Raw genomic sequence first — 15,622 nt, 5'->3', positions numbered from 1 at the left:
TAGCCATAAGTTTGGTCTGTTGGCCAAAAACATTTACAGCAGTAGCGGAGCGTTGTCTTTATCCACTGAATGTCCCCTTCTCCCCTGAAAGTTCCCTCACGCGTCTGAGTAACTGTCACAGTGACGCCACATGGTAAGTAGGTGTTACCGTCATGCCTCTTTCTACCACGAATGGAGAATTTGAGGTGTATACGACAGCCGTTATTACAATATGATGTGATATTATAGTAGCCATAAGTTTGGTCTATTGGCCAAAAACATTTACAGCAATGGCGGGGTGTTGTCTTTATTCACTGAATGTCCCCTTCTCCCCTGAAAGTTCCCTCACGCGTCTGAGTAACTATCAAAGTGACGCCACATGGTAAGTAGGTGTTACCGTCATGCCTCTTTCTACCACGAATGGAGAATTTGAAGTGTATACGACAGCCGTTATTACAATATGATGTGATATTATAGTAGCCATAAGTTTGGTCTATTGGCCAAAAAAATTTACAGCAATGGCGGGGCGTTGTCTTTATGCCCTGAATGTCCCCTTCTCCCCTGAAAGTTCCCTCATGCGTCTGAGTAACTATCACAAGCCATGGCTGATTGATACGGGTCACACAATGCATGTTTGTATTCAATTACACTCTCCCTGTGACCCGCAAGGCAAGCGACCTGGCGTGTTGCAAACATACTAATTTTTATTTATTTATTACACTTCATGTAAAATTTACATTGGCGGACTTAATGCCTAAGGCATTCTCTACGAGTCAACCAAAGGTAGTGCAGAGTAAATAGTGGTAGGTGCAATGAAATTTATATTAAGTTACGAATACATACAAAAAAGTATATAATATACAAAATCACATATACATATACATACATACATACATATATACACACATACATACATTTAATAGATACTTACTATTCGATAAAAGTTTGTGTTTTGTGATTGTGTACTACGCTCAGGTTACATATTGTTTTTGTTGTTATCACACCTAAAATGTTTTAGTATTCATTTCAAATATCTGTGTTTTTATTCTTTCAGAGCAGTTTGTATAACTTGCCGAGAACTTTACTGGTGGTAGGTCGTCTAGTGAGCGCGTACGGGTAGGTATCACCATGCCTCCTATTTCTGCCGCGAAGCAGTAGTGCGTTCCGGATTGAAGGGTGGGGCAGGCGTTTTACTATAGAACTAAGGCTTCGAACTCATTGTGGGCAATGGTTGTTACATTGATGATGTCTATGGGCTGATTTTCAAGCACATTATTATTATTAAGAAAATCGATAACAATGACCTTTACCGTCGACTGTGTGACTAGATACAGAGATTGATAGGTGTCCTTGAAACCCGGGTAGGTATTTTTCCATTTTAGTAGTAAACGTTCCGGTTTTAAGAACTCGAGAACGGTTATGCCATACGATGAAGATGTAGACCTCATGCTTCCGGATAGGCAGCACATTCACGTTGTAGTCTATGGGCTGTGGTAACCGATTAATACCAGGTGATCCATGAGCTCGTTCATTCGTTTAAGCAATAAAAACTGAGTTTGTAGTTAAAATTCACCATTACTTACATTACCGTAAAATGGGGCGATTAGGGACAAATTCCAACTTTATGAGCAATTTTAAGGTAGTTGTTGATGTATATAATGCTATATCAGGATCAAAATGATTGAGTCCTGGGGGCATCTTTGATGTCTAATTTAAAATTATGCAACTAGCATTCCAGTTTATGCAAAAAATGCAAAAATAGGTGTAATCCCTATTTACCCGAAAATTGCGGTTAATTGGGACGAAATGAGAAATTTGCTAGGGTTGGCACTACTTTTATTTTTATATATAGTTTTAATTTATTTATTTGCACCAATAAAGTGATCATCAATAAAAAAAATTGAAAAATTGACAAAAGTACGTGGCAGACATCACCTCAATTATAGGTGCAAGCGACAGTGCTGATATTTCTATCTGGGTTAAGAGATTAGGTGTGTCGGTTATTCCATGGATTAATCAGATGAATACCCCCACTCTGAACAAATATTAAATATTTTATTATGTATTACTTAGACATTTTTGTCCACCTTGAGATTTCATTAATCTTGTTACATGTCTCTGCAAAATCGACTTACTTATATTAAATTGCTTATCTATTTCAACTAAAGACTTATTCCCAATTTCGCTTCGAATAAACCAGATTTTTACCAACAAATTTAAAAGATATTGTTATAACTACATAGACAACCCTACAAACCTGTACCTATTTATACTTAGGTCGTTTCCATTTCACGTATGCTCATCCCAATTGACCCCTTTTTCGTTGTTATTTGTACCTAAGACGTCCCCAATATCCCCAAAAACAACAGATTTTTACATGTATTTTTATTTAATCAAATACATTAAAACCAATAACAACTGAGACTTACCTTTAATATATATGCTGGTTCAAACACTAAATAACGTTTATAAATCATAGTCGTCTTCTATTATTATCAAATAAATAAAAGAGAGCAAAGTTTCTAGCACTAAAATAATTACCACCACAGGAAGTTAATTTGAAATGCGATTTTTTATAAGTTAGCAGCTATTATCATGCATATTCAGAGTTGTTTTGTGAACTTTCAACATTCTACTATTAAACTACAAAAAATGGAAGATTTTGCAACGAATATAAAACTTATATTGAGCGTCGAAAGATTTTCCCGGTTTTTTCCCGATTCGCCTCTCAATCCCTAATCGCCCCATTTTACCGGTATCTGCTCTTAGGCCTCTGCGTTTTGTATAGTCGCTTTTCCAATGACCAAAGCACAGTTTTTCTGCAGGCTCAAGGAATCTCCACGTATACCAGTCATCAATAAAATTTGAAATATAAAACTTTGGTAAATTTACTATAAAAACCTTGCCCATTGCGTTTCTTGCCGGATCTTCTCAATGAGTCGCGATTCCGATCCCGTGGTAGATTTAGCGAAGCACTACTCTTGCAAGACGCAGCAATCTCCCTCAAGCTGAGCCTTGTGAGCTCAGTGAGCCTGGTTAGAACTCCTGCAGGCTACCAGCTACTAGATAAAAATGAAAAGAGCCTTGAAATGAATAATATGAATTGATAATGAAAATATCTTACTAGTTTTTAATTCAGTTTGAGTTGAATTTCTTCTTCTAGCTAGCTTCTAAGCTATTTTTTTTTTAGTTATTGCTTAAATGGGTGGACGAGTTTTAGGTCCACCTGGTGTTAGGTGGTTACTGGAGCCCATATACATCTGCAACGCAAATGCGCCACCCACCTTGAGATATAAGTTCTAAGGTCTCAAGTATAGTTGTTAACGGCTGCCCCACCCTTCAAACCGAAAAGCATTACTGCTTCACGGCAGAAATAGGCAGGGTGGTGGTACCTTCCCGGACTCACAAGAGGTCCTACCACCAGTAATTACGCAAATTATAATTTTGCGGATTTGATTTTTATTATACGATATTATACGTTCAGTGTGAAACTCAATCGTGAACATTTGTTGAATACGTATTTCATTAGAAAAATTGGTACCAGCCTGAGATTCGAACACCGGTACATCGACTGCCGGTGCAACACGAATGCATCGTACGTCTTATCCTTTAGGCCACGACGACATTAATTAAATATGCAACAATGAGCACCTTATTTAGAATAACCGATCGTTTATTTAAAAAAAATTGGTAGTAAAGCTGTTTTAAAAAAAAAATTAACAACTTAATTGGATTTCCAATTAACTTCGTTCGTTCGTGTAAGTTTATGTCTGTTCTATCTAAACAAGTCCAAAAACCTAGTCTCGGGTTCGCGTCTGCCCCTCTAACCCCTTCGTATCGCTCTGCTTTATTTAAAACACAAATATTTGCAACGAGCCAAAACTTCACGAGCGTCTACACCGGCGGCAGCTTTATTAATATTTTATTATTTTGTCTTGTGTAACTCAGTTTCGGAAAATTTTCAACTTCCCTTGTTAGAAACTGACGGTTCTGAAGCGATTATGTTTTAAATAAATTTAATTAAAACATTGTGTAAACGAGTATTGTGAGTCACGATCGCCTCGGGCCTATGCTTTCCAACTGGTTTATATTGAGCGCTTAATTAAATCAATGTATCTCTATGTACTCTATAATCTATATCTATACTCTATAATCTATATCTATACTCTATAATCTATATCTATACTCTATAATCTGTATATACTCTATTCTATATCTATTATTATTTTCTTAAGTGAAATATTAAATCATAATAAATTGGGAAGGCGATGATTATACGAGTATTTTGTGAAAATTAGTTTTAATTCACGAAGGCTAGTGAATAGCGTTTACAGGAGTTATATTTTTAATACTAGATCAAAAAAATGAATTGACTGATTTGAGACGGCCAAATTGGCGGGAACAGCCATTTGTTGGTTAGGCAATTTTAGAGGGTATATTCAATTTTAATTTTTAAAGGAAAATTTATGGCAGAGTCGAGCGATAAAACAGTCAATACGGTTGTTTTATTAAATATCATAGCTAGACGAGTTCACGTTCTACTTGATATTAAGTGGCTATCGGAAACCATAGAGACCGCAACGTGAATGCCTTCACACTTATTTTATATACATATATATACTATATCAATTTTATATTACATCACTTCTGCCCCAACTTTCAAACGGGAATAAATAACATTTTTTTGTTATTAATTCATTATTACTTTGTATTACGTGTTTTTGGAAGACGCCTATGTGCAGCAGTGGACATTTTGCGTTTTGAAATATGTTTCAAATCATTATACGAAGTCAAAAGTAGTTGAATAATTCAAAGTTTGTACTTAATATAAGTTCGGGTCCTCGAACTAGCTACCGGTTGAGGCTGCAGACTCAAAGTTTTTGTGAATTATCCACAAGCAAGATCAACGTTGCGAAGGCCTTAAGTTTCTTGTTAATTAATTAAAATTTTCTCTCGCTTCAAATTTTGAAAACGTTACGAGTTCGCAAAGTGTGTAAATCTTTGTTTTCTAATTCGGTGTTTTACTATCGAAAATTAATCAATGAGAATTGTTCCGGAAAAAAATTTAATTAAAAAAATTGTGTCCCTTTCTCCAATAAATATAAGCTGGGTTTTTCCCTACCTATTCGCTGGAAGCCAAAGAGGCTATTCCAGTTATGCCCAGACGGGTAGGTGAACTCACGGGCTCAACCTGATAGAGTTTGCTAACACTGGCCCTAACAAGAGTACTGGTGCTTCGCTAAATATACCACTGGATGGGAATCGTGATATCAAAGTCAAGAAGAAACGGTAAATTCAGTAAGAGTGACTAAACGCGCAATTAGAGGGCTTGGAGTAATTTAGAACCAAGAAGATCGATTATTTGCTTGTGACCAGTTGCTAGAAAGGCAAAAAAAATAGATTTAGAAATCGCATTGTAACTAGTACTGACAAGTGATTATTTGACGATTATCGGAGCGTCTAAAATTATGGAAATATGTACGCCATCACGTCGTAAATAACGATGTTTTTATATTTATTAAACAATATTGCTTTTCTGCCCCATACCAGCCACTCCACGGTCTTTGCCGAGCGCTATATACATGTCCTTCTTCAAACGAGGCTTGCGGAGAGTACTCTGTAGAGTCTTGGCTCTGCCCCTGGCATTCCAGAAGTCCTTGAGCAACGGTGACCACTCACCATCAGCTGGCCCGTATGCTCGTCTGCTTAGAAGGGTAAAAACAAAAATAGATTATAAGTTCCATTTCATTATTTATATTTACTTTTTTTTGGAAGATAAGTTTCCTCAACATACCTAGTCAGGTCATAAGTATTGTCACACAGTAAAAACTTTTCTTTTAGAATGCTGGCCACAAAAAAGTTTATTGAATTCGAATTTCGAATTGTTCATGAAAATAAAAATAGTATACATTTAGAATTTTACTCATTTTTAAATATGGAGTGGACGCTTAAAGAAGACCGTGTTGCAGTTATTGCGTTGCATCGTTGCGGTTACGCGCCAATTCAAATTTTTAACATACTGAAAATTTTTAATATAACCAAAAGATTCGTTTATCGTACCATCAAACGATACAATGAAGACTCTAGTGTAGATGACAGGTCAAGAAGTGGTCGCCCTCGGTCTGTTAGGACTCCAGCAGTAATAAAACATTCCGATTTGAGCAACCGACGCGCGTGGACGTGCTCATTGTTTTGTCGGAAGTGACTACCGGTGATAATAGATCATTGTTCGTGGCACATCTGTGGCCCAAGTGTTTCTCGGAATTTGTACCTGCGCCTAATTGCAAGGCATTGCCGCCCGGGAACTGTGCAGTGGTTCTATTCACTCTAATTCTATTCTACTTATTCTATTCACTAAAATTTCTAAAATTCCTAGAATCGCTTCGGCCAATTTAGTGTTACCGACGCAGGGGCCTCGCCGCAAGGCGAGCGCGTGTTTAAGTCCCGGGGCCGCCCCCCCCGGGCGAAAATCACGTAAAGATGGAGGAAAAACTTTTCCTCGACTTCATTCGGGAAAAATATCCGTCAATCGCGCCCGAATTCGAAGCCTATAGGGCCTCATTTGGTAATTATTCTCCCCCCGCATCTCTCGCCGCCGTCGCTAAACATGCCTCGCAGGCATGCCTCGCGTGCCCCGCCGCCGGTCCGTGTTCAAGCGCACGTACGCACGCCGCCGCCGTAGCGTCTAACGCCCCCGCCCCCGCTACCCCCGCGCCCGCGTCAATCACGTCAGTTTCGTCCGTCGCGACCTCAATAGCGTCTAGTTCAGGCTCCGATACCGAATCGGAGATGGACTTCGAGTCCGCGACTAGCCCTCAACCCGGAACCTCGGATGGGTTCCAAACTGTAACGCGCGGTAAAAAGCGTACTCGCGTCGTGGAGTCCCGGAGCTCTATGACGAAGCAAACCAAGTCTGCGACCGCCTCCCGACCGCAGGTAGTCGTAACACCGGAGTCGGACTCCGCCCGCCGCGTAATCCCACCGCCGCGCCCAAAAACCGCGCCCGCGCCTAAAACAGTTGTCCCGCCCCCGCTGATACTCCAGGAGAAGTTAGCGTGGAATCGCGTATCCCAGGCCCTTCAGGCCAACAAAATTAATTATACCCATGCGCGTAACGTCGCGCATGGGATTCAGATTAAGGTCGCAACGCCGGGCGACCATAGGGCCCTCTCTGCTTACCTCCGAAAGGAGAACATAGGTTATCACACCTATGCTCTTCAGGAGGACCGCGAACTCCGCGTAGTGATACGTGGAGTCCCCAAGGAACTCGACATAGACTACGTAAAGGAGGATCTGATCGGTCAGTCCCTCCCAATAATTAGTGTGCACCGGATGCACAGCGGACGCGGCAGACAGCCGTACAATATGATTCTCGTCGCGCTAGAATCAACCCCGGAGGCAAAGAAAAGAATCTCATGTCTCAAAACGATATGCGGCCTCTCCGGGGTCACCATCGAAGCCCCCCATAAACGTGGTACTCCCGGGCAGTGCCACAGGTGCCAGCTCTATGGCCACTCAGCGCGTAATTGCCACGCGCGCCCCCGCTGCGTGAAATGCCTCGGCGATCACGCAACCACAGAATGTTCGCGTGTTAGGGAAACCGCGACGGAACCCCCAAGCTGTGTCCTATGCCTTAAGCAAGGGCACCCGGCAAACTACCGCGGATGTCCTAGGGCTCCGCGTAAACGCCTGAACCACCCAGCCCCCCGAACCGTCGACCCAAAGACTTCGGCGCCTTCAGTGCCGAAACCAGCCTTCGTACCGGCTGCGGTTCCCACCGTCTCGGCGTGGAAAAAACCGCTGCCGTATACGAAGGAGGGAACACAAAACGTACCCCAGCTCCCGCCTGCGACACGTCACGCGCCTCAGCCCCTGCTCGCACCTCGCCCCGCGCCCGCGTACCGCCCCCCGCAACCCTCAGTCGTCAACGACTTCGCGCTCGTGCGCGACTTCGTCACCGCGGTAAACTTTGACCGTCTGCGATCGTTCGCAGATGCTATCCGTAGGTCGGTAACCCCCGAACAGCGGCTCGCGGCCGCTTTCGATCACATGGACGTCTACGAGTCCGTGTCTCGCACGTTATAAAAAATTCTTTACCGGTAATCAATGGCGCAAAAAGGTAGAGAAAAACCGTATTCCCTTACGTTAGCATTCTACAATGCTAACGGACTCGCGCGGCAACGCGATCAAATTTTCGAATTCCTCCGCGATAATCTTGTAGATATTTTGTTAGTGCAGGAGACCTGTCTGAAGCCCTCGCGTCGTGACCCGAAAGTCGCGAATTACGTCATGGTTAGGAATGACAGACTCACCGCCTCCAAAGGCGGGACTGCCATTTACTATAGGCGGGCTCTGCACGTTGTTCCTCTCGATACTCCCTCGCTCTTACATATCGAGGCGTCAGTGTGCCGTATCTCGCTGACGGGACACCAGCCGATCGTCATCGCATCCGTTTATCTCCCCCCGGACAAGCCCCTCCTGAGCAGTGACATCGAGTCACTGTTTGGCATGGGAGACTCCGTCATCCTGGCAGGCGATTTAAATTGCCACCACACTAGGTGGAACTGCCATCGTACGAACGTTAACGGTAGGCGTCTCGACGCGTTTATAGACGACCTCACTTTTGAAGTAGTCGGTCCTCCAACTCCAACATGTTATCCGTATAACATCGCGCTCCGTCCGAGCACTATAGACCTGGCATTGCTTAGGAACGTAACTCTGCGCTTACGTTCCATCGAAGCACTGTCAGAGCTCGACTCAGACCACCGACCTGTCCTTATGCAGCTCGGTCGCCCTCACAACCCAGCCACTGTTACGAGGACCATGGTGGATTGGAATAAGCTGGGCACGTGCCTAGCCGAAGCCGCTCCGCCAATCCTCCCTTACGGCCCGGATTCGAATCTATCCCCCGAGGACACCGTCGAATCCATAAACATCATTACCGATCACATCTCTTCCGCGATCATTAGATCTTCAAAAGAAGTCGATGTGGAGGACAGCTTCCACCGCATCAGACTGTCCTCCGAACTTAGGAATCTCTTAAGAGTTAGGAACGCGGCAATCCGGGCCTACGATCGTCTTCCCACGCATTCAAACCGGATTCGGATGCGTCGTCTACAACGCGAAGTCCACTCCCGCCTAAGTGACGCGCGTAACGATAATTGGCATAGTTATTTAGAACAACTCGCGCCCTCCCACCAAGCATACTGGCGACTAGCTAGGACTCTCAAATCCGAAACTACCGCTACTATGCCTCCCCTCGTACGCCCTTCAGGCCAACCACCGGCATTCGATGACGATGACAAGGCTGAGCTGCTGGCCGATGCACTGCAAGAGCAGTGCACCACCAGCACTCAACACGCGGACCCCGAACACACCGAGTTAGTCGACAGGGAGGTCGAGCGCAGAGCTTCCCTGCCGCCCTCGGACGCGTTACCCCCCATTACCACTGACGAAGTTAGAGACGCGATCCACAACCTCCAACCTAGGAAGGCACCCGGCTCCGACGGCATCCGCAACCGCGCGCTAAAACTCTTGCCAGTCCAACTGATAGCAATGTTGGCTACAATTTTAAATGCCGCTATGACGCACTGCATCTTTCCCGCGGTGTGGAAAGAAGCGGACGTTATCGGTATACATAAGCCGGGCAAACCGACAAACGAAACTTCTAGTTACCGTCCGATTAGTCTCCTCCCGACGATAGGAAAAATTTACGAACGGCTCCTTAGGAAACGCCTCTGGGATTTTGTTACCGCGAACAAAATTCTCATAGACGAACAGTTCGGATTCCGCTCTAAACACTCGTGCGTACAACAAGTGCACCGCCTCACGGAGCACATCCTGATAGGACTAAATAGGCGTAAACAAATCCCGACCGGCGCCCTCTTCTTCGACATCGCGAAGGCGTTCGACAAAATCTGGCACAACGGTTTAATTTACAAACTGTACAACATGGGAGTGCCAGACAGACTCGTGCTCATCATACGAGACTTCTTGTCGAACCGTTCGTTTCGATATCGAGTAGAGGGAACTCGTTCTCGTCCCCGTCAACTGACTGCCGGAGTCCCGCAAGGCTCCGCGCTCTCCCCGTTATTATTTAGTTTGTATATCAATGATATACCCCGGTCTCCGGAGACCCATCTAGCGCTCTTCGCCGATGACACGGCTATCTACTACTCGTGTAGGAAGATGTCGCTGCTTCATCGGCGACTCCAGATCGCAGTAGCCACCATGGGACAGTGGTTCCGGAAGTGGCGCATCGACATCAACCCCACGAAAAGCACAGCGGTGCTCTTCAAAAGGGGTCGCCCTCCGAATACCACTTCGAGCATCCCACTCCCTAATAGGCGCGCAAACACCTCCGCCGTTAGCCCCGTCACTCTCTTTGGCCAGCCCATACCGTGGGCCTCGCAGGTCAAATACCTAGGCGTCACCCTCGACAGAGGGATGACATTCCGTCCCCATATTAAAACGATACGCGACCGTGCCGCCTTCATATTAGGACGTCTCTACCCTATGCTTTGCAAGAGAAGCAAACTGTCCCTCCGTAATAAGGTAACTCTCTACAAAACTTGCATACGCCCCGTTATGACGTATGCAAGCGTAGTGTTCGCTCACGCAGCCCGCACCAACTTGAAGCCCCTTCAGGTTATTCAATCCCGATTCTGCAGGATAGCCGTCGGAGCACCATGGTTCCTGAGGAACGTGGATCTTCACGATGACCTGGAGCTTGACTCTGTCAGTAAGTATCTACAGTCGGCATCGCTGCGCCATTTTGAGAAGGCGGCACGACATGAGAACCCTCTCATCGTAGCCGCTGGAAATTACATACCCGACCCAGTAGACCGAATGGTAAACCGTCGACGTCGCCCAAAGCACGTCATTACGGATCCTCCTGATCCATTAACGGTACTCTTAGGCACCACAAGCACCGGTCACCGTCCTCGTCGAACCCGTCGCTTGCGACGAAGGGCTCGACGAGCGAACTAACCCATAGACACAGCCCACTGAGTTTCTCGCCGGATCTTCTCAGTGGGTCGCGTTTCCGATCCGGTGGTAGATTCTGCGAAGCACTGCTCTTGCTAGGGTCAGTGTTAGCAACTCTCCGGTTGAGCCCCGCGAGCTCACCTACAAACGTTAGGGTGAAGCTGAAATAGCCTCTCAAGGCTATCAGCATAGGTAGGAAAAAAAAAAAAAAAAAAAAAAAAAAAAAGTAATAAAAGCTGTGAAGGCGCGAATTCAAAGAAATCCCAAACGTAAGCAGAAACTGTTGGCCCTTCAAATGGGGTTAAGCAGAACCACGCTGAAAAGGGTGTTAAATGAAGACTTAGGGCTTCGGGCATATCGAAGAAAAACAGGACATCGTTTGAATGCTCGTCTAATGGTCCTGAGACTCAAGAGATGCCGCGCTTTGTTGAAGCGGTACGCGGGAAAAAAATATCGGGAAATTCTTTTTTCGGATGAAAAAATTTTTACCGTAGAAGAGAGCTATAACAAACAAAATGATAAGGTGTACGCACACAGTAGTGAAGAAGCGAGCAACCGTATTCCGCGTGTCCAACGAGGTCATTTTCCATCCTCGCTCATGGTATGGTTGGGAGTTTCTTATTGGGGCTTAACAGAGGTATATTTTTGTGAGAAAGGTGTAAAAACGAATGCAGTTGTGTATCAAAATACAGTCTTGACGAACCTTGTGGTACCTGTTTCTCATACCATGTTCAATAACAGGCACTGGGTATTCCAACAAGATTCGGCGCCAGTTCATAGAGTGAAGAGCACACAAGACTGGCTGGCGGCGCGTGAAATCGACTTCATCCGGCACGAAGACTGGCCCTCCTCCAGTCCAGATTTGAATCCGTTAGATTACAAGATATGGCAACACTTGGAGGAAAAGGCGTGCTCAAAGCCTCATCCCAATTTGGAGTCACTCAAGACATCCTTGATTAAGGCAGCCGCCGATATTGACATGGACCTCGTTCGTGCTGCGATAGACGACTGGCCGCGCAGATTGAAGGCCTGTATTCAAAATCACGGAGGTCATTTTGAATAAACTTTAGTGTCATAAGAATCTATGTTTTGTTAAGTTCATTTTGGTATATGAATGGTTACATAATGAATAAAGTTGTTTCAATTATTTTACATTAAACATGTGACAGAATTTATGACCTGACTATGTATACCTCAAACTGTATAAATAGTAGAATATACAGTATTCAAGGTAACATTTAAATTTTTGATTTGTCGTTGTGCTGGGCCCATATTTTATTGACAAGCCATCAAAGAGACACTTCAGTCTTTATAATATTTAAACCGCCTTGGCTAGACAGACTTAAGCTATTAAAATAACAACGTTGCTGTCACTTTAGGATGACAAAAACACACACAAATAAAATTAAAAAAAAGCTATACAATTTGGCGCGCAAACTGTCATATTCATGCGCCATTTTCAAGTGCCCTTAATGTTTCGATTACATTTCGTGGTAAAGACATCGAATAGCATTCAACCAGTCGTATTAAAAGCTGCGAGAATATTGTTTCTCTATTATTATTTTTTACTACCTATGCTGATAGCCTTGAGAGGGTATTTTAACTTCGCCCTAACTTATGTAGGTGAGCTCACGGGAATCAAACCGGAGTGTTGCTAACACTGACCCTAGCAAGAGCTAGACCTCTATCAATCTACCACCGGATCGGAAACGCGACCCACTGAGAAGATCCGGCGAGAAACTCAGTGGGCTGTGTCTATGGGTTAATTCGCTCGCCGAGCCCTTCGTCGCAAGCGACGGGTTCGACGAGGACAGTGACTGGTGCTTGTGGTTCATAAAAGCACTGTTAATGGATCAGGAGGATCCGTAATGATGTGCTTTGGGCGACGTCGACGGTTTCCCATTCGGTCTACAGGATCGGGTATGTATTCCAGCGGCCACGACAAGAGGGTTCTCTTGTATTGTATTCTTGTTTTATATCTTATGTGATTTTTTTGAATTTCCTACATAGCATAGCAGTATTTTGTAAATATCATTTTTTTTTTAATGTTTGTAATGTTCCCTTTGAAGTTGTAGATTATGTGTTTGACTTTTAAGTATTTCATCAAATTCTTTCAAACATCAGATTCTTTATCACAAATCAAAGGCAAAAGTAAGCTTCTTAAAAAATCCTAAAATAATAACGTGTTTTTTGCAATAATAACAGATTACTCGCTTGGCGTTTGATCGTATATGTAATGAAACCCCTTTGTAATCCTGATATAAATCACGAGCTCGTAAATTTGTGAGCCTACTGAGCACATAGGTACATAAATACATGAATTATCACCTGAAACCTAAACCGGAAAAGCAAGCACTTTTAATGTTGTATTTCGATTTACCAAAAAAATTCAACGAACATAAAAAAGAATATTGTTTTCTTTTTCTGTCATCTATTCATTCTGGATTGGAATGGATTATTTCGAATCGATTTATTTTCATACGATTTAAAAAAAATACAAATTTGAAATATATAAATCTATAATAATATTATAGAGCTGAAGAGTTTGTTTGTTTGAACGCGCTAATCTCAGGAACTACTGGTCAGATTTGAAAAATTCTTTCAGTGTTAGATAACCCATTTATTGAGGAAGGCTATAACATCACGGTAAGGCCAATACAAGTGGAGCACCAATAAAGAATGTTTCAAAATAGGGGTTTAAATAGCTCCTTAACATTCTATAATTCAAAAATATTTTCACTTTCTACGTAAATGAAGTGGGGATAAAACTTAGCGTTATACCAAAGTAACTATTCCACGCGGACGGAGTCGCGGGCAAAAGCTAGTTTGTCAATAAATTGAACAGTAATAAAAACCTGTTTGCATAGAATAATTTAGGGTGATATTAATTTTTTTTGCTTTAAATTTTGTCAAGAACGAGTGAAAAATACCAATTAAATCTTCCTTAACATTTGTAATAAGTAAGTTATTAAGCACCATTCGATTATATCGTGCCGTCTATTTTTGCGCAGAAAACATTAAGCGTAGGGCGGGAGAGTAAATATCCTAACGCAACTGAGATTTCTAAGTAATCTGAATCGATTACATTTATTGTATAGATAAATTATCAAATTCACAGTCCATCTGGAGCCAAGGGGTTACTGGAGTCTATAGACAAGTTAATACCGCTACCCACCTTGAGAAATGAGGTCGGAGTCTCAATTGAATTGTGTGACGGCTTTCCCACCCTTCACACCGGAACGCATGACTGCTTCGCGACAGAAATAGGCAAGTGGTACGGATCCTTGCAAGTTTACAGTAACGTCAGCAAACGCTAGTTAGCGATCGGGTAGCCCTGGTATAATACTCAGAGGACGCTGCTACAGATTCCTCAGTAAACCCCTTAGTCGCCTTTTAAGACCAAGAAGAAACGCGGTCACAGTTCTCGTCGAACCCGTCGAATACGTCGAAGAGTTCGGCGAGTAATACTTACAAACACAGCCCACTGATTTTCTCGTCGGATCTTTTCTGTGAGTGGTGATTCCGATTCGGTGGTAGATTCACCGAAACACTTCCCTTTCTAGCAAGTCTAGTGTTAGCCAAGCTAACTTCAACTGGACCAAGAGCTGTCACGCCAAACATTTTCAATCTATATAAAAATCAAAGCAGAAGAGATTTTTATCTCTCTTTTTACGTCTTGTTAATATCAAAATGACTAACTAATTCGACCGATCCAGATAACGTTAGGTTTTTATTTCATTCAAATCGGCTCACAGATACGTAACATTACATGTCGATTTGAAAGTGCTCACTATGTCTCGGATACACATACTTACATTTAAAAAATAAACATGTTTTGAAATCCACTACATTCACTAAATCTAAATCGCCTAAACTATATTAAAACAAACATTTAAATAAAATATTCAGACTTTTTATCATCACGATGAATACAAGTTTGAAAATCGAATTCTACAACACGGTAGCTGTCATAACTCAAAACGTTGTTTTTTTTTTCATTTCCAAAACCGGCCAGACACATATTATTATTCCGTACTTCATTCACATTTGTATAGACGGACAAAAGGGACAGGGAACTATGGCCATAGAATACACGACATTATCTGTGAAATTATAAAAGAACGTAGAATGTCAGAAGGAATATGTTACGCGTTTATTCAATGCTGTGTAAAACAAACTGACATCGAATGTAAATACTATTGTTCGGCGTTGTCATCTAAGAGTAACATTTATAATGGGCATCTAATGGGCTTTGTGATGGTACGTCTGCGACGGATACTTCCGTGGGTTGGTTGTGTGTGTGTTTGTGATATTGAAATACGCGGTGATGTTTTTTTTTTTAATGTTCGGAAGTCTTTTTGTTACTTTGAATTATGATTTGATCCACTTAGATCTGCTAGAGTTGTGCAAAATGTCTTGGATTATTAAAAAGAACTGTAATTGCCGGATGGTGATGCAGTACGGTAGCAATGATTTTGCCTTCTGATCTATATTCTGATATAAGTTTTTTTTTGTTTTTCCAATTCATTCGGATTTTGACACACAGGAATTCATACTGACTTCGAAATTGTTCAATATTGCTAACAACTTAACAATTAAAGGGACGCGACAATGTAACAACGTTTTTAAAAAACAACTTAAATTGTAATTTTATTTA

At 42.7% G+C, this 15,622-nt stretch overlaps 1 long non-coding RNA gene across 1 annotated transcript; it reads right to left on the bottom strand.

Annotated features, from left to right (window-relative positions):
* Positions 1–2,586: 2,586 nt before the first annotated feature.
* Positions 2,587–14,921, bottom strand: LOC134201424 (uncharacterized). Its single transcript, XR_009976709.1, has 3 exons — positions 14,781–14,921; positions 14,438–14,593; positions 2,587–3,041 (listed from the first exon to the last, which is right to left on the bottom strand). It is a non-coding gene; the product is annotated as an uncharacterized LOC134201424 (long non-coding RNA).
* Positions 14,922–15,622: the final 701 nt, after the last annotated feature.

The sequence above is a fragment of the Bombyx mori genome, chromosome 25, assembly GCF_030269925.1.
Source record: "Bombyx mori chromosome 25, ASM3026992v2".
NCBI classification, from domain to species: Eukaryota; Metazoa; Arthropoda; class Insecta; order Lepidoptera; family Bombycidae; genus Bombyx; species Bombyx mori.
This window is presented reverse-complemented; position numbering and strand designations above follow the sequence as displayed.